General features: G+C 43.7%; 1 protein-coding gene across 1 annotated transcript in view; it reads right to left on the reverse strand.

Moving 5' to 3' along the window:
* The window catches only part of EXD3 (exonuclease 3'-5' domain containing 3), a 999,700-nt gene that overhangs the window by 971,508 nt on the left and 6,813 nt on the right, over positions 1-21,379 (reverse strand). The window contains 1 exon segment of the mRNA XM_029613511.1: positions 18,993-19,145. The gene's annotated coding sequence lies outside the window, so the exon portion shown is untranslated.

Below are 21,379 nucleotides of genomic sequence, written 5' to 3' on the forward strand. Positions count from 1 at the left end.
AACACAACTTTCTATGTAAGAAAATTCAAGGAAGCGGATTCTAGTGGTTCATAGTGGGGGGTTCATCAGTTGCACCAAGAAAACATGGAGATCCCATGGCACAGGTAGTTTCACAACCAGAAGCCACAAGTCCTTCAGGAACTTCAATTCTAGAGGATGGATGCAGATTGTTTTTCCGTTCACTTGAGGGTGATCAACGGTAATGGCACTAAGGTGCATTTTGACTATGTACTCAGACCTGATTAGGAAACGAAGAACAAGTAGTGAAGCAGATCTTTCAGAATACAGGCAAATGGATTCAGGGAGCCTGTTTGACACCAAGTTAAAAAATGCTTCCATTTAAAGCCTCACACCCTTCTGGTAGATGGTTTCCTGGTCTAAATCACAACATCCTCAACCTCCTTAGAATGTAACAAGGAAGCTACCGAGTGCTCAAAATTCATGTTGTCAAATTGACGGAAGGGAGGCAAAATATCATAGATGACCCTCCTAAACTAATAGGGCCAGGTAGATTCTCAGAGGGAAGGGTGGATTGACTGACAACTTGTTAATGCAAGAGAATCATACTTGGCTGGGCCAAGCAAGGATGATCAAGGATAAGGCATGCCCGATCCTTGAGTATCAGGCTTTGTTCCAGGCAGACTAGCTGCAGATAATGTGAGGAGGGTTATAAATTTAATGTGGTGGGTAAAACATCAAGATATTCCATCAGTACTGTTAGCAATTGATGCTGAAAAAGCATTCGATAGGGTACACGGGCCTTTTCATTTAAAGTGTTGAAGAAAATGGGATTGGGGGAATATTTTGTAAATTGGATCCAAAGGCTAGTATTATGGTAAACAGTGGGTATTCTGAGCTGAGGAACAAGGCAGGGTTATCCACTCTTGCCTCTATTTGCACTCTCTTTGGAACCTCTGGGCTGTAAAAATTAGGTTGAATTCAATTATAAAAGGGGTATCAGTAGGGGGGAATTGTTACAAAATGACCTTGTTCGCTAATGACTTGTTATTTATGCTGACAGATCAGGAACTATCATTGAAAACAGTGTTAGATGAACTGCGGGAGTATGGGGCTGTAACGGGATTTAAGGTCAATGAAGATTAGATCAGAGATCTTGAATATTAATGTGCAAATAGAAGGGGTTAGTAGATTGCAAAATCAGTTGCCTTTTCACTGGGCCAAAGAGTGTGAAGTACCTCAGGGTGAGACTTAGCTCGAATGTTGATAACCTGTTTGATATAAACTATAAACCTTTAGCATCAGAGATATTCAGAGATTTAGTGAGGTGGGAGAGATTGCGATTATCTTGGTTAGGAAGGATTCATACTATCAAAATGAATGTACTGCCTAGATTTTATGTTTTTCAGACCCTTCCAATACAGGCTCCAGATGTGATCTTAAGAAGTTGGGAAAAGAAAGTTTTAGGATTTATATGGAGTTAAAGACCACCTAGGGTGTCTAGAAATGTCCTTTTTCAACCAAAAGGCCAGGGGAGTTTAGGTGTTCCCAGGTTGGGTTATTATTATGCAGTCGTAGAACTGCTTACAGTGTTGGAGTAGCATTGCATGAAAAAAAAAAAAAGATTATATATATATATATATATATATATATATATATATATATATATATATATATATGGATAGATACAGAGACGTACAAATAGCCAGCGAAGTGAGGAGCCAATGGAAACAAAAAGCTTTGTCTTAATTTCAGTACACTGGAATTTTTACCCTTGTCCCTCCAGACGCAGCCTTTGGGCGAAACAAGGGGTCTGTGTCAGGTGATATTTGTAAAGATTGTTGATTGAGATTGGTTAGACAAGAGGAGTTGTCTCTTGAATAAAGCACTGTGAACCACCAGACCTTCGTAAGGACTTTTATTGGCTCCACACTCTGCTGGCTATTTGTATGACTTATTGAGTGTATGATTCTACTCTATTTATTTCCTCTTAGATACAGAGATGGAAATAGTGGGGGTTCCCTCTGGATAGCCTAATACGGATGCCGGGGAGTTCAAAGGAGATTTTTGGAAGATTGTCCCTGTGTACCAAAGTGACTTTAGTAACATGGACCAAATATAGAAAGATGCTGGTTGGGGATAAGCAATACTGGACTAGGACTTCCTTTCTCTTTCATAAAGATTTTCTACTCGGCAACCTTCAAAAGGACCGCTGACATCATCATTCGGCAGCCGAGGGCAGGAAGCTGAGTCCATTTGTCTACACTAAGGAAAATGAAATTATCAGGCAAGTAGTAATTTCTCCTTTCCTAGCGTGTAGACAGATGGACTCAGGACCAGTGGGATGTACCAAAGCTATACCTGAACAGGGTGGGAGGCTGCCCGCGGTCCAGTCAACACCACAGGTGCAAAGGCTGCATCCTCCCAGGCCTGCACATCCAGACGATAAAACCTGGAAAAAGTGTGTAAGGAGGACCATCACAGCTTGGCAAATGTTGACACAAGAGGCAATACTCCTCTGCATCTCTGACCTTATCCAAGTATGGCAAGGAACTGGACCAATTCAAATGAAATTCTGAGACCACCTTAGGCAAGAAGGATGAACGCCCCTGGAGTCACCCAAAGGAATGGCTCCTGGCAAGACAAGGCCTGCAGCTCGGAAATTTGACGCGCCACACATAGCCACCAGGAACACTGTTTTCAAAGGCAATAACCACAAGGAAAGGCTATGCAGCGGTCGGAACGTAGGACCCACCAAGAAGTCCAACACCAGATTAAGACTCCATAATGGAACTGGCAAGCTCAAGGGAGGCCGAAGATGCTTCACTCCCTTCAAGAAACAGGCCACATCAGGATGAGTCAATAAAGGATGTACCATTCACCTGGCCCCTGAAACAGGAAAGAGCCACACCCTGTACTTTCAAGGAATTAAGGGCCAAGCCTTTATTTAACCCATCCTGCAAAAATTCCAAAATGGGCGGGATCCTAACTGAACAAGGACAAACACCATGATCCTCATACCAGGCCTCAAACACTCTCCAAACCCATACATAGGCTAAGGACATGGAGAACTTTCGAGTGTGGAGCAAGGTAGCAATCACCACAGAAGAATATCCACACTTAAACAAGCAAACCCTCTCAAGGGCCAAACAGTAAGACAAAATTGAGTTGCGTCTTTGTGAAGAACAGGTCCCTGATGCAACAGATTCTTGTGCGGTAAAAGACAAAGGAGGGGTCTCCACCAGGAGTCTTCGCAGATCTGCATACCATGGTCATCTGGGCCAATCCGGTGCCACCAGGAGAACCATCCCCTGTGGTCTTCTATCCTGTAAACCATTCTGCTCAGCAAGGGCCATGGGCAAAGGCATAAAGCAACTTGTCTTCCGGCCAGACCTGAACGAAAGCATCTATACCCAGGGACCACGGGTCTCTCCTGCAACTGAAGGATCGAGGAATCTTCGCATTGTGAGAAGTCACCAGCATGTCTAAGAACGGAAGGCCCCAGTGATCCACTATCAGCTGAAATGCCTTGTCCGACAATACCCATTCTTCTGGGTCCAGACTGTACCTGCTGAGAAAGTTGGCTTACATTGCCTTTTCCTGCAATATGAGAGGCCGAGATCATCTGGAGATGTCCTTCCACCCATTCCATAAGTAGATCTATTTCCTGTGACACTTGCTGGCTCTTGATTCCTCCCTGCCAATTGATGTAAACCACCATCGTTGGGTTGTCAGACATCACTCGGACTGCTTGACCCTGCACAGTCTGTGACTGAACTGCAAGCATGCAAACCAGACCACCCTGGCTTCCAGGTGATTGATGCTCCAGAGAGACTCTTTGGCATTCCGGCGTTCTTGCGCTGTTAGCTGACAGTGAGCTCCCCAACCCTGGAAACTTGCATCTATCATGAGAATCAGCCAGTTCGGGAAGGTCAAGGAAAACCCCTCTCTCAGATGATGATCCTGCAACCACCACTGGAGGTGAGCGCAGATTTCCATCACAAGTAGAATCGAACCAAATAGTCCTGAGACTGCGAGTTCCAATGAGACAGCAGGGAACACTAAAGAGGACGCATATGCACCATCACCCACGGCATCACTTCCAGGGTTGCCACCATTAAACCGAGCACCTGTAGTTAGGACCACACTGTCAGGAGCACTGTGTTCACCAAAAGACACACCTGTGACATCAATTTCTGAATCCGAACTTCTGGCAGGAAAACTTTGGCCTGCCTCGTGTCGAATCAAAACACCCAGATACTCCGACTGAGAAGGATGAAGACTGCACTTGACCAGGTTCACCACCCAACAGAGCCCCAACAACAAGGAGATCACCTTGCAGGTCACCAGAGACTTGGCTCGAATCAGCCAGTCATCCAAATACAGGTGTACTAGGATTCCATCTCTTCTTAACTCTGCCACTACCACCACCATAACCTTGGAAAAGATTCTGGGGGCATTGGCTAGACCAAAAGACAGCACTTGAAACTGATAATGGTGTCCCAAAACTGCAAAACACAGAAAATGTTGTGCTCCAAGTGGATGGAATATGAAGGTCAGCCTCAGAAAGATCCAGGGAGGTCAGAAATTCCCCCGTCTGTACGGCCATTATCACTGAGTGCAAGGTTTCCATGCAAAAATGAGTCACCCGCAAATGACCCCCTTGAGATTCAGGATGGGACGAAAGAAGGAACTGGAGTGGGGCCCACTGCAGAGGAACCAGTTAAGGAAGTTCCAAGGTCCGGCATACCTCCAGACAAATCTTTAGCCAGACCCTCATTAGGTGGAAGACCCAGGCTTAGTGAAATCAGAGGAAGACAATTCTCCCTGGCATCTAAGCAGCGCTGATATATTAGAGGATGCTCCAGGCGGAGATGCCCAAATATGACAGGCAACACAGAGAGAAAGGCGCTTAAGTTTCTTGCTCACCGGCGTCATCAATGCACAGCTGATGGAGAATGTGCATCCAGCCGGCTCGTGCAGAAAAATTTCAAGTGCACAAAATTTATGCACACAAAAATTAGGCACCCCAAGAGTAAGCGCCGCAAAACCACTCACACAAACTGTGCGCCAAAATCTTGGAGCATCACCAATTATACAAAAAAATGAGCGAACAAAAGCTGCACAGGAAAAAGCCTAACTGCAGGGCCTAGCCCACCCGGGTCGCTCAACCCGCCAGGCTGTCCGGTTCTCCTAACCCCAATGGGAGTGGGAACAAACACTGGAATGGCTCGCTGAGCATGCAGACCAGAGGAAGTCCTGCAAAACTCCTCTATACTGTCTCTGCCTTAGTTTTTTTAAACTTACCTGAGCTCAGCCCTTACCAGCTGAGTACAGACACAGTCTCCTGTTGTGGGGGGCAGGGGTCATGTATCATCGCCACCGTGCTCAGCCTCCTGCAACCGCTGCCTTTAAGATGTACAATCAGCTAAGTCCATGCTGGAAAAAACCAACTACCGTACCAAAGCACACATCTGAGGGACCAAGGAAATCACCTCAGCAATTCTCAAATGGGGGAGGGACCATCTGATATCACTGCAGGACAGTATGGCTTTTTTTTTTTTTTTTTTTTTTTTTTTTTAATTCTCCTTCCAAAAACTGAAGCAATCCCCATAGGGAGATGGACGTCCACCATCTGCTGGGGATGGAGAATACTGGCAGGCTGGAGTCACTGCAGGAGTATATATACACTGTGATGTCAGCTTGCTGCATCTACATCTGCTGGTAGGGGAGCATAACCCACTGGTCCTGAGTCCATCTGTCTACACGCTAGGAAATTTCTCCTCTTTTCAGTATTCCACTTTTCAGAGTCTGGTTTCTTGGGCTTTCCACTTTATTTTTGTCTGCATGTTTCTGTTTCTAATTTGTAGTCCCTTATTCTGTATCAGGTAAGGGTCTGCATGTGTAACTGCTGGCATGTAGTTTTTCTGTAGGGTTTTGTAGCAGTACAGCTTGTTCTGTTAACCCCAGTAGATAGTGTATTTGTGTTCTAAGGCATGGTATAATATTTGCATTGCTGCCGTGTCACAGATAAGGCTGCTGCTGTTTGAGTCCTGAGATAGTGCCAGTATGTTATGACAAGATTCTAGAAGTCTCTTTTTTCTGCAGTGGTTATTGTTACTTAAAGTGTTTGGCAGTGAAGGGTATCCAGTTACTGAAATAAGCATGTGTTTGGAAGAGGAGGAGAATTGAGTGAGAGTGTATATACATGAGAGTCTGGGGAGTGAATGAAATAAGCTTAGTTTTTGGGTACTTGCCAGGTTCTTATGGCCTGGATTGGCCACTGTTGGAAACAGGATGCTGGGCTTGATGGACCCTTGGTCTGACCCAGTATGGCATGTGAGAGGGAGAGTTTTTGTGAGAATGAGCACGTATACATGAGAGAGTGAATATGTGTGAGTGCGTGTGTGTTCCTACCAATGTTCCCTGTAAGGACTGGGTTGCTGTGAGCATAAAACTGATCGGCTTTTTGCAAAAAAAGTAGTGCTCACAGGGTAATGAAACCAAAAGCTTTTGCTCACGAGCAAACATTTTTGCACACAGCAACTCAATCCTTAGAAGGAACAAGGTCCACCAGAGGCTTCAACTTGTCAATACAGTCATGTAAGTGTTATACCACATAGAGATGGTGGGCCACAATGAGGGCATTTAGTATCAAGCTCTGAAAGACTTTCCTTATCCAGGATTGTGTTAGAAAGGATCCTAATCATTTTAGCTTGCTTCAACACCAATACCACCATCACAGATTGGTGGTATTGGTAGGTGGACTTTGCCAAAATCAGGAGCCTGCTGCACTCTGTATTTAAGATCCAATTTTCTGGCCCATGGAGGGGGGTGGGAGTGGGGAGGGGAAGGCAGGGCAGGGCAGGAAGAGACAGGAGGCTGGATTATCTCACATTCTCTTTTGTACATCCCACAGGATTTGGTGAACTGGGATTGTTGTTGGTTCGGAAGAGTTTTCCAGAGTTCTAAGTACTCCAAAGACCTCAGGGCTGGGACCTTTGTCTTCAGATGTTAACCTCAACAGCCTTACCCAACTTGTCCAGAAATCTGGAGAATGAGAATTCTTGTAATGGGGATAAATGCTCCAACAAGTCAGGTAAGGAGTTTGAGAGAATCCTCATAGACCTTTCCTTTGAACAGAGTTGTGTAGGAATGCTAACCCATGACTCTGATGAAGATGATGGCAATCAGGGTGGAGATCTCGGTCACCTCGAAGAGGAAAACGCCCAGAGCAGATTCCAGCTGGCTGTGCCCTGTTTCATCCCTGGAATACTGGCTGGACTCCTCTGATGAAGGGATGGCCTGCCTGACTGAGATGGGCTAGTTTCCACTGTTGGTATTTCTGCTGGGAGTTCCTATTGCATGGAAGAGTGCTCTCTGTCACTGGCCACTAAAGAGGTGGGAAAAAAAAAAAGTATTCACAGGTTCTGCTATGTGAAGGCCAATGAACTTCTTCCAGGGCATGTGGGCAGATGAGGAGCAATGCACTCAGTGTCATTCCACTGTTACCAATATATTTTTTCTTTTAAGAACGTCCCTGGTCTCTCATGGCAAATTGACCATGCCTAGCCAAATCCATGGCAAGGGCTTAATTTTGTAGCCTTTATTGTAGCTGCAGAATCGCAGAGTCCGGGAGCTCTGCTTATAACCAGCTATCATGTCACAGAAATAGGGTGTGTCCTTGGTCTGCACAAGCTGACAGGTGGAGTAAACTCACTAGTCTAGACTGGTGATAAGGAAATGTGTCTTTTAGTCAATGATGCTAAAATCTACAACATAGTGGACACACATGAGGGAGTAGACAGAATGAGAAGTGAGTTAAAGGAACTTAAAGAGTAATCAACTGCTTGGCAGCTATGTTGCAATACAAAAAAAAAAGCCAAGTTATGCATTTTGGGTGCAGAAATCAGAGGGTGCAGTATACAATAAGGGGTGAGACACTAAAGTCTTCGAGGCAGGAAAGAGACTTCGGAGTGATTATATCTGATGATTTGAAAGTAGGGAAACAGTGTGACAAGGCTGTGGCCAGGGCTGGAGGGATTCTAGGGTCAAAAAGAAGGGTATTACTGGTAGAAAAGAAAAGGAGATGATGCCATTGTACAAGTCATTAGTGAGACCTCACCTGGAACATTATGCTCATTTATAGAAGCCTAATCTCCAGAAGGATTACTACACTATTCACAAACATGCATTAGTATGCTAATGCAGAAAACATGCACTATTAATGAATAGTCCCATTAACATTTATTTAGTGGGATTTATAACACGCATGTCCAAGATGTTCATAGTGGGCAACATAATAAAATATTCATGAAATCAAGATATACATTTTAAAATTCATACAAATGATAAATTACTATGAGCACATATAGAAACATAGAAACATAGAAATGACGGCAGAAGAAGACCAAACGGCCAATCCAGTCTGCCCAGCAAGCTTCACACGTTTTTTTCTCTCATACTTATCTGTTTCTCTTAGCTCTTGGTTCTATTTCCCTTCCACCCCCACCATTGAAATATCTAGCTTGATTAGTTAGGGGTAGTAGGGGTAGTAACCGCCGCAATAAGCAAGCTACACCCATGCTTATTTGTTTTACCCAGACTATGTTATACAGTCCTTATTGGTTGTTTTTCTTCTCCCCTGCTGTTGAAGCAGGGAGCTATGCTGGAAATGCGTGATGTATCAGTCTTCTCCCATGCTGTTGAAGCAGAGAGCCATGCTGGATATGCATCGAAAGTGAAGTATCGGACACAATTGGTTTGGGGTAGTAACCGCCGTAACAAGCCAGCTACTCCCCACTTTGTGAGTGCGAACCCTTTTTTCTTCTCCCCTGCCGTTGAAGCAGAGAACTATGCTGTATATGCATTGAAGGTGAAGCATCAGGCTTATTTGGTTTGGGGTAGTAACCGCCGTAACAAGCCAGCTACTCCCCTCTTTGTGAGTGTAAATCCATTTTTCCACATTTCCTCTTGCTGTTGAAGCTTAGAGCGATGTTGGAGTCACAGTAAGCATGTGTATGTTTATTGAATAAGGGTATTGTCTCCAGGCAGTAGCCGTCATTCTGGCGAGTCACCCACTCTTCATTGGCGGCCTCTTGACTTTATGGATCCACAGTGTTTATCCCACGCCCCTTTGAAGTCCTTCACAGTTCTGGTCTTCACCACATCCTCCGGAAGGGCATTCCAGGCGTCCACCACCCTCTCCGTGAAGAAATACTTCCTGACATTGGTTCTGAATCTTCCTCCCTGGAGCTTCAAATCGTGACCCCTGGTTCTGCTGATTTTTTTCCTATGGAACAGGTTTGTCGTTGTCTTTGGATCATTAAAACCTTTCAAGTATCTGAAAGTCTGTATCATATCACCTCTGCTCCTCCTTTCCTCCAGAGTGTACATATTTAGATTCTTCAATCTCTCCTCGTACGTCATGCGATGAAGATCCTCCACCTTCTTGGTCGCCCTTCTCTGTACCGCTTCCATCTTGTCTTTGTCTTTTTGTAGATACGGTCTCCAGAACTGAACACAGTACTCCAGGTGAGGCCTCACCAAGGACCTGTACAAGGGAATAATCACTTCCCTTTTCTTACTCGATATTCCTCTCTCTATGCAGCCCAGCATTCGTCTGGCTTTTGCTATCGCCTTGTCGCATTGTTTCGCAGACTTCATATCATTAGACACTATCACCCCAAGGTCCCTCTCCTGCTCCGTGCACATCAGCTTTTCCCCCCCCATCGAATACAGTTCATTCGGATTTCCACTCCCCATATGCATGACTTTGCACTTCTTGGCATTGAATCTGAGCTGCCATATCTTCGACCACTCTTCCAGTTTCCTTAGATCCCGTCTCATTCTCTCCACTCCTTCCGGCGTGTCCACTCTGTTGCTGATCTTTGTGTCATCCGCAAAAAGACAAACCTTACCTTCTATCCCGTCCGCAATGTCGCTCACAAAGATATTGAACAGGACCGGTCCCAACACCGATCCTTGCGGTACACCGCTTAAAACCACTCTCTCTTCAGAGAAGGTTCCATTTACCATCACACATTGTCTTCTGTCCGTCAGCCAATTTGCAATCCAGGTCACCACCTCGGCCCTCACTCCTAAGCTTCTCGTTTTATTCACCAGTCTCCTGTGCGGAACCGTATCAAAAGCTTTGCTGAAATCCTAGTATATGATATCAAGCGCTCTTCCTCGATCCAATTCCTTGGTTACCCAGTCAAAAAAGTTAATCAGATTTGTCTGACAGGATCTTCCCCTGGTGAATCCATGTTGCCTCTGGTCCATCAATTCTCCGGACTGTAGATAGTTCACTATTCTCTCTTTCAGCAGTGACTCCATTACTTTTCCCACCACCGAAGTGAGGCTAACCGGTCTGTAGTTGCCAGCTTCCTCCCTGTTCCCACTCTTGTGAAGCGGGACCACCACCGCTCTTCTCCAATCACTCAGCACCACTCCCGTTTCTAGGGATCTATTGAACAGGTCACACAGCGGAGCCGCCAGAACATCTCTGAGCTCCCTCAATATCCTTGGATGAATCCCATCAGGCCCCATGGCTTTGTCCACTTTCAGGTTCTTTAGCTCTTCCCACACATTTTCTACTGTAAAAGGATTTTCATCCATTCCACTTCCCTCCAGTTTCTTGTTGTGTAGAGATGGTCCTTCTCCAGGGTCTTCTTTAGTGAACACAGAGCTGAAGTATTCGTTTAATATTTCTGCCATTTCTTCGTCTCTCTCCACACATTGATCATTACCACCTTTCAATTTCACTATACCACTTTGGACCTTTCTCTTTTCGCTGATGTATCTGAAAAATGTTTTGTCACCATTTTTTATCTCCTTGGCAATCCTCTCTTCTGCTTGACTTTTTGCCAACTTGATTAATTTCTTTGTCTCCCTCAGTTGATACAAATATTCTTCTTTGTGCTCCTTCCTTTGGGATCTTTTATATTTCTTGAATGCTATTCTTTTAGCTTTAATTTTGTCAGCCACCTCCTTTGAGAACCAGATAGGTTTCAATTTTCTTTTGCTTTTCTTTACATTTCTAACATATAGAGCAGTTGCCTTGGTGATTGCTCCTTTTAGATTGGTCCACTGTTGATCCACATCTCTCTCGTTCTCCCATCCTTTAAGTTCTTCCTCCAGGTACTTCCCCATTTCCTCGAAGTCTGTGTTTTTGAACTGTAAAACTCGGGTCTTTGTAGTTCTTTTCCCTATTCATTTAGTGATATTAAACCATACCGTTTGATGATCACTACTGCTGAGGTGGGCGCCCACCTGGACATCTGAGACATTATCTGCATTAGTGAGCACTAAGTCGAGTATAGCTCCTTCTCTCGTGGGTTCCAACACCATTTGTTTGAACAAAGATACTTGCATGGCATCCACTATCGCTCTACTATTTTTAGTTTCTGCAGATGGGATTTTCCAGTCTACATCTGGCATATTAAAGTCACCCACGATCACCACTTCTCCCTTCTTCATGAGAGCAGTCTGGAGATGGGGGCCTAAGCCTCTAAATCAAAGGCACATTGAAACAAAGACTCTGAAGGTGTGTGCCTGTCAAAAAGACAGTAGCTGATCAAGAAGAGTGGTCCAAAAAAAAAGAGGGCCAGCAATGGAAAAAAAATCCATTCACGTGTGTCTGCCAATTGCGCAGATCAAGGAAGATATCTCGAATAGACTACGATGAGAATGAATTTTTTCCACATCAACCAGTAATGTGCCTTTATAAATAGAGAAATTTAACCATACCTGTTAATTTCTTTTCCTTGAGTCGTGCTAGACAAGTCCAGGCAAGTGGGTTTTACTATGTCCCCCAGCTAATGAAGACAGAGCATACACCTTTTTCTCCATGACATCACTACTGGATAAATGGAAGCAGAGTCTGGGCATTTGCCCCCTACCAGGAGAAGTGAACCTCTAACAGAATTCCCTAGATAGGAGAACAGAGGTGAGGAGGAAGAAACAGAAGAGAAGAGGCAGCAAAAGAGCAGAGTGAGTCTAATTGCTTTCCTAAAAAGAGGACTACACACCTTAAGCCTAGAGCCCCCATTATCTGCAGTAGTTTTTCAAGATTCTGTGGCAAGTTAGCACATTCTGTGGTAGATTTTTCAAAATTATGCAACAATTATGTGGCAAATTTGCATAAATTTGGCATAAGGATTCACATCTCCAACTATGCAAAAATTATTTTTAATGGAAATTATTCATGTGTGTTTTTAAACATTAAACTATATGAAAATAAAAATGCACCAAATACAAAAATCAATCTATCAAGTTAAGACATAAATTACATACAAACTTATTTTCACTTATATTTTATTATCTTTCATCAAATAACGTCCATTAAAATACTTTGCACAGAAACATAGCTAGATTCCAAATAACCTAAGAATAAAAGCAAATAGAAACAATACAAATCATGGAATTATATTATAATCAGACTTTTATAATATATCACTTTTGCTTTGAATTGAAATAATGCAACCATTTTTATACTTCTTGAAAAAAGTCCTTGTCTTTCCAAATATATGATCTTATGTATGCTAAAAATGCCCTAAACATCAGCAATTTGTCATGCTGTTACTTACAAAAAGCTTTGAATAAAGATGAATTGCTCTATAGGGATAACACTATATCCATGAATGAAATCAAAATCTTGGTTGATAAGGAATTAAGAGATCTTTCAGGGAACAAACATTTTGACTGCTTTCTCTGTCAACTCAAACTTCATCTCCCTTCCATCCCCACTCCTGTTCACTTCAGGACAAGAGTAAGGGGGGTGGGGGGGACCAATAGAAGAAGGTTCTCTTAGGCTGTTCGCAAGGGGAAAGGCTGGAGCAGAGAGAGAGAGCAGAGACTGAAGGCAGGCAGACACCCTGCAGTTTTCTTCAAAAAAGATTGAAAACTTTCAGGAATGTTGATTCTTTGGCAAATTGTAAATTATGCAGCAATAAGCTAATTGTGGGAGACTAGGAGTATTGCCTACGCCTCCCAAAAGGATAAGAAAGGAAGGAGAGAAAGAAAGAAATGCATATGTGCAGCTGCTGCGATCCTGGGCAAATCCTAGACTGGTCTACAAGAAATCAAGGAAAGGAAAGGAAAGTAACAGAAATGGCTATTTCTTCTTCCTCATCATCCTCCTAGACCAGTCCAGATAAGTAAGAATGTATTTATTTATTTTTAATTTTTATATACCGATGTTCCTGTATATTACCTAAACTTAGACTAGCCCAGGTGGGTGGAAGACAGGGCTACTCTGAGAATACTTGCCCTGACTGCATCTGCCTTGTATGTCTAGTTTGCAAGGATGACTAGGTGGCTGCTTGACAGATTTATTAAAATATTTATCATCCACCTCTATTAATGTAATCCTCTGGAGTCACTGCCAAAGATTCTATTCACAATGACACCTTGCACAATGAGGACAGAGCAAATCTGGCGCTTGTTGGCCCTTCAGAAAGTATGCAGATGCCATTAACTACTTGATCCATCTGGACAGAGTAATCTTGGAAGAGGCTTCACCCCTATAGGGGGACTGCCAAACAATAGAAACAGCCTGTCCATTTTCTGAAAGGGGTTTGTCACCTTGAAATAAGTGGACATCTAAAAAATGGAGCCTGCTCTCTTCACCATGAGATTTGTTCTCCTGGAAGGCTGGTAGTGAGACAGATTGATTCAAATGAAGGTGAAATCACTTGTGGGAGAAAGTGAAACCACCTCAACGGAGAATACTATGTAGGGGTGTCTGCAAATCTGAAACACATCTGGTGGAACAGATAATCCTGTCTTCAAAGAAAGATCCTATATAAAGAGACCTATTTCGTAGGCTCAAAGGGGGAACCTACCAATGTATTGAGGATCAAATTAAGGTCCCACTGAGGAATCAAAGGCAGAAACGGAGGCGATATGCTTGATCCACTGGAGGAAGTGGACCACATCTGGGTGCGCAACCACACAGCAGTAATCTTTGACCCAACCTCTATAGCAGGAAATGGCTGCAACCTGCATCTTTAGAGAACAGAGCACTAGCCCCTTGTCTAGGCCTCTCCAAAGGAAGGTCAGAATGGCCACAATGTCTGCCTATAGGGTGAAACTGACAGCTTCTCAGAAAAGCTCCCAAAGAAGCACCATACCCAAACATATACCAAGGAAACTGAGTTCTTAAGGACACTTTACATCATTACAACTAAAGAGAAATACTCCTTCCTGCGCAAGAGAGCCCTCTCAAGGGCCAGGATGTAAGACAAAATGGAGATGCTTAATCCATTAGAACTGACCCCTGCAATAATAGGCTGCCACTGTTGGATAGCCAAAGAGGAAGCTTTACTAGCAGTCTTACCAAGTCCACATACCAAGATCATCTTGGCCAGCCCAGAGCTACTAAGTATCACTGTGAACAAGTAGTCCCCTGTCCTTTTCACAAGCCTGCTTTATGAGGGGCCAAGGCAGGAAGATATAAAGAAGCCTGTACTTTGCCCATGGCAGAATCAAGGCATCTATTCCAATGACTGAAGAACCTGTTGACTTTGGGAATTCTTGCAGGTTTTCATCAAGTCCATATAGGGAACACCTTACTGGTCCACTATTAACTGGAACTCTCCTGGCTAAGTTCCCACTCCCTGGGATCCAGAATGTTTCTGCTGAGAAAGTCAATCCAGGCATTTTTGAATCTCACAATGTGAGCCATGGAAAAGTGAGTCAAATTCCGCTCTGCCCATTGGAACGACAGATTTGCCTACTAGGCTAGCCTGGGACTCAGAATGACCCCTTTGCTTGTTCACATATGCGACTGCTGTGGCATTGTCCACCAGCACCCAAACTGACCTTCCTTTCACTAACAAGCTGGAACAGTACCAAGGCTAGACTGGTAGCCCTAGTTTCCAGCCTATTTATGGACCACTAGACTTCCTCCTTAGTTCAGAGGTCCTGAAGCACCTGATAATTACAATAAGCCCCCCCATCTCATTGCACTTGCATCTGAGTTTACTATCCCTCCAGGAGGGAAACTCTAAATCCATTCTTTTAAACAAATGTGAGGGTGTCATCCATCATTTCAGGCTGTTCCTTACCAGGAGCGGCATAAGCAGATTAATTTCGTAGTTCTGAGACTTGGGAGACCAGTGGGATAGCAAAGACAACTGTAGGGGGACTTACGTGAGCCCTGGCTCATGGAACTAAGTCCAAGGTGGCCACCAAAGGTTCCAAAGGTTAGAGGTAATCCCACATCTTGGGTGCCCTTTGAAACCAAAATGCTCATACTTATGCCACTATTTTGTTAACCCTTTTTTAAGTTAGAAACTGGGCTCAGTTTGCTCTCTGAATAGTTTTCCACCCAAACTAGACATTCCAAAACCTAAACAACTCTGGCAGATGCCAACTGGTTGTCTTAAAATGATTTTGACCTGATGAGTCAATTGTCTATGTAGAGATGCACCATGATGCCTTCCCTGCAGACTTCTGCCACAACAACCATCACTTTGGTGAAGGCCCTTGGGGCCAGAGCAAGTCTGAAAAGCAGTCATGAACTGGAAATATTGTCCCTGGACACAGAAATCTTTGGTCATCTACCCAAACAGGAATTAAAAATAGGACTCTGCCAGATCCAGGGACAAAAGGAACTCATCTCTCCTTTGCCACTATAATGGCACGAAGAGTCTCCATTCTGAAACAGGGAACCTGGAGGCACTTTTGACACCTTTCAGGTCCAAGACAGGGTGAACAAATCTATCCAACTTTAGGACCAGAAAATAAATTGAACATCTTCCTTGACCCAGGACCTTGGTTGGGACTGGAATCACAACCACTAATCTTCGAAGTTCTTCCAGGGTTGCTCTACTGCTTCTCTTATCGCAAAAGAAGTGTAGTGGGAAACCATAAAGCATTGGCAATGGGAATTACAAACTCCAGAGAATATCCCTTTTCCACAACATCTAGCACCCATTGGTCCTATTGTGAGTGCCTTCAGTGATTCTACTAGGCGTGAATGTAATATGGGTTCACTCCTAATAGAACTGCCACCAGAACTACATTGGAAGAAAACTGCTGAGTTTCACTAGACAATCAAAGGGTGTCACTCCTTGGTCTCTTGGGCCCACGAACGGGGCAATTCCTGGCAGGAAAATGACTCTCCCACAAGGTGGGCTTCTTCACTGGCCTGAATCTTCTGGATTCTTGGAGGCAACTGCAGCTTCTGTTGCTCCAAAGCCACCAAACAGGGACTGTCCCCAGGAAGCTTCTGGGTTTCTCTAAGATCCTTGACCACCATTTTTCAGCTCCTCACCAAACACTAACATGCCCTTAAAGAGCAGCTTACTGAGGCGGGCTTTGGATACAGTGTCCATGGCCCAAATCACACAGAGGCCCTGAACTAGAGAAGACTCCAGATTCCAAACATGTTTGACTCTGCACTATCAGGAAGCTGCTGAATCCAGCAGACCATGGCTCATGTAACTTATCCTCCACAAATAGAGGATTGTAAGTTCAGTGTTGTTGCCAAAAAGGCCTGTTTTAAGAGGACTTCAATCATCCTATCCCATAGGTCCTTGAGAGCAGTACCACCTTCTACTGGTATAGCAGTCTTGCTTTTTATGGCCGACAGAGTGTCCACCCGATGTACTTGAAGGAAGCTTTCCTTGTACTACGCAGCGAGTATGATTTGTTCATAACCTTACTCCCCTTAAACCATCCCTAAGGGTATTCCCATTCTGCCAACACCATACATTTCAAGGCTTTATGGAGAGGAAAGATCTTCAGAGGCTTGTGGATTCCCTCCAAAATCATTTCTCCCTCCATACATTCCTCTATCTTAGAGTCTATCTTGAATGAGGAAACAACTTGAGTAATGAGAGTAGACAGCTCTTCCTTACAGAAGAATCTAATAGTCAGGAGCTCTCATACTCAGAAGAGCATTCCCCTTTCTCCAGATTCCAATACAATTATCTGAATCTGATTGGTTATTCACACCCGCTCCCTTAAGGAATTCAGAAGAGGCTGGGGTAGCCTGGAAATCCAAGGCCACTCTTGTCTACTTTGGAGCAGAGCCATGATGGTCAGCGTGGCAGATCCCATACAAAACCCTGCAGCAATGGTAAAGACCAGACCTCTGCATAATACAGAGGTTTGGACCATAATAATCACAAACTTCAGGGAAAATATTGCCTGGGAGAGATAATCACATCCCTGTTGAACTTCCAGGTGCCATCCAACCCCCCAGGGGAGAGGGCGAGAGGTCCTATCCCCCTGAGGCAAAGGCCAGGGATGAAGATGTCGACAATAAGGGAGTTGGAAGCTAACAACCCCTGCCACCACAGTGCAATGCTCTGCCACCTCCACTTGCTTGCTCTCTTTGCCTTGTGGGAATGGAGGAGCTCAAAGGCCCAAGATTGAATCCATAGGAGAATGCCCCATTCAGTGTCCTACATGAGGAACGTGGTGGAATCTGGGCATCTCTGGCCATGGTTCACTCAGTAATGAATTAATCTCTCCATTTTTTTTTTTAAGTGAAGTCAGAGGGGGGAGAACTAAATCGAGCCTAGTGAAGGGCTGAGATTCCTGTGCAGTAATTGCCCCTCCAGAATCAGCTGAGCCTCACAAATGCTTCACAAACACTCTCCTTCTGTGAACTGCTACTCCCAGTAATCCCGCTCTTTCCTTTTTTTTGTTTTCAATAAAACATTTTGGAGGATTTGGCCATAAACAAAGGAAGGAGAAGGGGAACAAAAAAAAAAAAAAGAACAGGAGAGGAAAACTGCCAGAGGTTTGCTGAGAGACCACCTCCCTTACTAAGAGCTCAACCAGGACCACTAAATAACCTGGGATCAGCCCCAAGGTCTACTCCACTAGAGAAAAAACCAAAATGTCCTGGGAGGAAAAGTTGCTCAAAAAGGAGAATCAGCCCAAATAAAGGCTGCTGCCCAAGGAGCTGTCCAGCCTCTGCTCAACCAGGCCAAGGCACGAGCCAAAGACCCAGGGAGCCTGAAATCTTACTACACCATGTATCTGCCATCTGCTGGAGATAGTAGCAAGGGCCCAGGCTGCACCCCCCTTTATCCAGTGACAATTTCACAAAGAATAAGGCATGGCCTTGGCCTATGTCTTCATCAGCTGGGGGTATGGAATAAAATCCACTTATCTGGACTGGTCTAGGATGATAAGGAAAGGACTGATAGACAGAGTGGAAGTGATCCAGAGAAGGGCTACCAAAAAGGTGTAAGGACTGCATTAGAAGCCCTAATCTAAACATATATATCCTAGAGGAGAGGCAAGACAAGATACAATAGAGATAATTAGATACCTGAAAAGTAGTAAGCATTATTAATTAAGATGCAAACCTGTTTCAAGGAAAGGTATGTTCTAGCTAGAATAAGGGTCATGATATGTGACTGAGGGTGCAGACTAAGAAGAAACGTTAGGAAGTATTTTTCACAGAAAGGGTTGTAGAAGCATGTAATACTCCTCCTGGGGTGGGTTGTGGCAGCTAAAACAGTAACAAAGTTTAAGAGAGCATGAGATAAGCACAAAAGACCCTTAATTGCTAAAAATGGAAAGAGCAGCACTTGTTTAAGCATTCAAAGTACAATATTCACATGATTCAACAAAGGGCTGCCAGAATATATGACAAAGTGGTTAACATGAAATGGTAGGAGCCTAGCAATTACACAGACATCCATGAGGCTGGGCTGTCTGATAGGCTTTGATGTTGGAATCAACTAGCACGTGAGTCCATCTGGCAGGCTGCAATTTTTATAATTATAGAGAAATCCTAGTTGCCAGGTTTGTCTGAGAAAATGCAATAAAGTGTATTAAGGGAGATCAAACAGGTGAAGGGGGTGCTAACAGGTAATTTGATATTTTGAGCAATTAGCACTACTGCTTACCCTATTTAACCAACTTTTAAATTAAAGAAAAAAGGAAATTTAAGAAAAAGGGGTAGCAAGTTTCTATTTAACATAGTCTAATACCTCTTATTTAAACATTCCTGAAGATACTGGTGGACAAAGAATATATTCTATAACCCAGTCAAGCAGACTTACCTCTACAAAGGAAGACTCGTTTCCTCTACTCCCACTTAAACAGTTTCAGCATTTATTTCTGAAACAGATGTGCAGAAATCTAAATCAGCACTCTGGTCTATATAGGCACGTGTCTGCCTTTCTGATGTCTCTATGACGTGCACAGCAAATAATCTGGCATGGAAAGTTAAAGAATCAAAAAATAATGAATAGTAAAACTCTCAAAAATCTTCAAAAAAAAAAGTACACCAACAATTTGTTGTAGGAGCACCAATCTACCAACTGTGTCCAAAAAAAATTTCTAACATTTATATTTCAAATAGCTTATTCACTGATGTCAGCAGGGTGTCGGAAAACTAATATATCTTTCATCTATCAAGACAATCCGGTCATCTCAATCATTCACTCAAAATTTAAGGTCCATGTTGTTCAAATTTTGCATATAAAATATCAAACCCCCGACATTTCATCTTTCAAAAATATGACTTATATGAATGAAGTCCTTACTCTTGGACCAGCCATGTCACTGAAAAAAGTTAAGTCCTCTAAATAATATAGACATTACATTTTGGGCAAATGATTGATATGACCAGGTAATCTTGTTAGATGAAAGACAAACTGACTTTCTCACACCCTACTGACATCAGTGAATAAGCTACTTTGCAAAAATCATTGAAATATAGAAGTTAGATTGACTCCAGGAAAGTAGTGAATTATTATTGGACACAGTTGGTAGATTGGTGCCCCTACAAACTTATTGTTGGTACATTGTCTTTTTTGTTGTTTTTGTTTTGAGGACTATGGAAAGTTATAAGTCATGTTTGAAATATTTAGATAAACGGATGCTGGCAATGAGAGTACAGCACACGGCAGAGGTGCAGTCAAGCAAATGGAAAGACCAAGTCAGTCATTTCCCCAATGTGCACGGCCTCTGTAAGCAGTTAGCACACACCTTAATGACAACCTCAGAGCGGAGTCAAAGTAAATTTCCAAGGCAAGGCACACATAGGGAGGGCAAGTTTATAACAATCCACGTAACCCTGCCAAAGTGCACAATTCATGCCATTTGCAAAGCAAACTTGTGCGCATAAGTTTGCTTTGAAGATTATCTTTAAGAACACATACAAGCCATTCCGCACAAAGTTACACCTGCTTTTCGCAGGGTATAACTTGTGCAGGTTGATTTACGCACCTGCTTTTTAAAATCAAAAGTATTTGCATAAAGCAGAGCTAATAACCTGAAACAGGTGTTCTCTGACGACAGCAGGATGACAATCCTCACAAGTGGGCGACAGCACTCAGTGAAGGCCAGCCCAGAACGTTTATATCACATTTTCTAGAACTTTTCAATTTGCCCTACTGGGCATGTGCAAGCTGGCAAAATACCATACATCCATGTGAGGGCCCCTCAGAGAACATCTATTACAGGTAAGCCACTCTGTTTGCTCCAAGGATAAGCAGGCAGGCAGGTTGTCCGCTTAAGTGAGGAATCCCTAGCTACAAACTGCCCTGAATGAAAAAAGTGGGGAAACCAAAAAAGTACCAAAGGCACAATAAGAACTGTTTTTTTTGTTGGGGCATCCTAGAACAAAAACAAGCAGCCCTAGGAGGGATGGTTTTGGTTTCTGCACCTCAAAGAGATTCCATAGGACAGACTGGCCAAACATACTGTCCCATCAGGAATCCCTGTCCAAAAAATAGCGAGATGCGAATGTGTGACGAGAACTCCACGTCACAGCTTTGCAGATCTTCCCCCATGGAGATCTAAGGTGGGCTTTAAACACTGCCATGATTCTAACATTATGACCCTTGACATCACCCACCAGATTCTGGCCTGCCTGGGCATAACAGGAAGAGGTACGATCTGCTAGCCAATTGGAAAGATTATGTTTGGCAACAGCAATCCCCAGTTTGTTAGTAGACTATGGACTTCAATCTGCTCCACATAGTAGGCCAAGGCTCTTTTGAAGCCCAAGCTATGCAGCATTTGTCCACCTTGGTGGACATATGGCCTTGGAAAGAATGTTTGGACAATTGACTGGTTAAAATGGCCTTCTGACACTACCTTAGGCAGGAATTTAGGATGAATGCGCAGAACCATCCTATCATTAGAGAACTTGGTATAAGGTGGCTAAGCATGAAGACTGCAGACTCTATGCACCGAAGTCACAGTCACAAAAAACATGACCTTCCAGGTCAGGTACTTCAGATCACAAGAACCAGGCCTATACCACATTGTGGTCCTAAGACACAGCAGGAGGCATTATGGGAGGCTTCAAAATGAAGTAGGCCCCACATGAAAGACAACCAAAGGCTATATACATATGGGTCTAACTTCCACATGATGGTGATAGGCTCCACCATCACCATCATGTGATGGAGATATCTTGAGCTCTGAGTCAGATAAA

This window comes from Rhinatrema bivittatum, chromosome 8, assembly GCF_901001135.1.
Source record: "Rhinatrema bivittatum chromosome 8, aRhiBiv1.1, whole genome shotgun sequence".
Lineage (NCBI taxonomy): Eukaryota > Metazoa > Chordata > Amphibia > Gymnophiona > Rhinatrematidae > Rhinatrema > Rhinatrema bivittatum.